Source organism: Octopus bimaculoides, chromosome 15, assembly GCF_001194135.2.
Source record: "Octopus bimaculoides isolate UCB-OBI-ISO-001 chromosome 15, ASM119413v2, whole genome shotgun sequence".
In the NCBI taxonomy this organism is placed as follows: Eukaryota; Metazoa; Mollusca; class Cephalopoda; order Octopoda; family Octopodidae; genus Octopus; species Octopus bimaculoides.
In genome coordinates, this window is record NC_068995.1 from 51,901,855 (window position 1) to 51,904,800 (window position 2,946).

Here is a 2,946-nt window from a genome sequence, read left to right on the forward strand (position 1 = left end):
ATATATATATACATACATGTATACATGAGTATACATACATATATATATGTATGTATACACACACACTCACACACACATATATATACATACGTACATACATACATACATACATACATACATACATGCATGCATTTTTGCGTGTATGTGTGCGCAGAGAAAGAGGAAAAAGTGAGTTAGACAGAGAGAGAAAGAGAGAGAGAGAGAGAGAGAGAGATTTATCAGACAAACATGCAAATACCTAAAACTCGGAAGATAATTGCCGTTTACTGGTAACTTTCACATGTTCGAGAGAAGAGAGAAAAGCAATGATACAGAGACAAATAAACGCCGGTGTTGCTTTGCCCTTCCCCCAAAATGCAAGAGCTATTTAGAGATATTGAAAATATTTCTTTTGATGGCATCTAAAGCCATCGTAATGTGGGAAACGTACCTGGATCAATATGTATGTAAAGGTCACAAGCGTTTCGTCCCTTGCCCTCTACGCCATGCTTGAATTCAGCCACTTATGAATCTTAAGTGAGACTACAATGTTTTTGAATTTTAATTGCTGCCACAAAAGAGGTCTCTTCAGAAAACTCAAGACAAACTAGCGGTTAACGGAACTAAAACATATTTTCGATTGACGAAAGGGTGACAACACAAGGAGACAAATTTGCTGCAGCGATGCTGCAAATGCTGTGTATGAAAAATGCATTAATGTCATAGAATATCATTTTATTTCTTTCCATTTGTATAAACGTGTGGTCTCCTGACTAAGTCAAAAATCAATACAGAAATTAAGTTGGTATTAGCCATAAGGATTACAGAAACCAAAATTTTAATTAACTGAATATTTAATTATATATATATATTTATTTGAATTTTTTTCACTCATTTCAGATTTTATGTTCAATTTTTATTCAATAAGCTACTTAATTCAGCGAATGAGTTCCTTTAAAAGGGCTAAAAGCATTTTTAAGCAAAAATGTCAACTACCATGTTTAAAATATAATGAATGGCGGCAAGAATTTTGCGTTTTACCGCATTTCTCTTTCTTCAGCATTTTTCTTTTCCTATTATCATCATCATTATTATTATTATTATTATTATTATTATTATTATTATTATTATTATTATTATTATTATTATTATTATTATTATTATTATTATTATCATCATTATTATTACCATCTCCATTATCACCCTCATTATTTTATTATTATTATTATCCTCTTTTGATTTTGTTGATATCAGACGTGCTCCAAATCTGGGTCAGCATATTTCGTGTCTGCTACAATCCATTTAGTAAAAAATGTTTCTTTTTCCAGGATTATATTATTTGAAAGCCCAGAATTTCTATAATACTTGGACATCTTAATTCAGTGTAGACAAAAGGTCTGTGTTTTAAACATTCAGTTTTTAAATATTTTTATGTTTACACAATTTTAAAACGTTTCTTCTTTGTGTTCAGCAGCGGTAGCGCTGAAAGATAATAACAAGAAATGAAATGATATAAGTGAAACACCGACATTTTTAAAGAAACTTTTGTTAAAATGTTTTGAAAGTAAAATCACAAGTTGTAAACAATAAGACAAGCAATGAAAAAATTATGCCGATTGAATAAACAGATGCAATTACATACATAAACATTGACAATGTGATAAAGATAAAGTAAAGCACAAATAAACACATTTACAGACTTTGACAATACCACCACCTCAACAAAAATTCTCATCGTGGACAATAACTATAATAGATTTCTTAAGATCTTATGTCAAGATCTTAAGCGGCGGCGGCGATGGTGGTGGTGGCGGTGGCGGTGGTGGTGGTGGCGGCATCGGAGGTGGTGGTGTTTTCCACTGGTTGAAACCAGAAATCGTGATTCATTGAAATTAAAAATAATTATTAATTATCAAATTAATATTACTTGTGATAATTAAGAGCCTTGAAAATAACTGCAAAACACTGCTGCAACACCGGATTAAAAGATTTACGAGATTTCAATTTCATTACTCTTCAAAATGGTGTAACACATATCCCGCCAGAGTTGATTACTTTTTTTCATTTCTACAGAGAGCTATAAAATAAATACGAGTAGTTTAATTAGTGAGACTGACTCATCTCTCTGCACGCCAAAATACTTAGCTGCAGTCACCTTCCACTCTGTTCAACCATGAAGAATGTCTTCCGTAGAATCCACCGGATCCAGTCTTCACATGCTCAGTTAGAAAAGCCCTAATATGCTAATTAATCCATAGCAGGGATCCTGACAGATGTCACTTCTCCAGGGCAAAGTAAACCTGAAAACAAAAGTGGCTAAGAAGTGGTTCCACACTCCACAAATCCATAGACCTCACGAACAAGGGCTCCACTAAAATACGTACTTGAGTCAAAACGAACGTCTCAAAATCTTTGGAGGCGATTTCCCAACATGGCAGCAGCTACATGTCTAAAACCAGCAAAAAAATAAATAAAATAAAACAAAACAAAACCCAGATCTGTAGTGTCTAAATGCATGTTCGGAATATGTGTATTTTTTTTTCTTTATTTGTCATGTTTGTATTTATATGAACAGAAATATCTTTTAAGTATTAACAACAAACATGGAAACAGTCCAGGAGAAAACATATTGTATTTCAATAGGATTATACAAAAGCGATACAGCCAAGTAAACAAAGATAAAACGGCATATATGCACAAATCTCTCTCTGTCTTTCTGTCTGTCTGTCTCTCTCTCTCTCTCTTTCTCTCTCTCTCTCTATCTCTCTCTCTCTCTCTCTCTCTCTCTCTCTCTCTTTCTCGCACATTTATATATAGTGCATGTATGCATGAGTGTACACACACACATATATATGTATATGTGTGTGTGTGTGTATGTACGTGTGCACATATATACATATATATATGGACATATATACTATATATATATTATATACATGTACATATATATACATATATATATATATA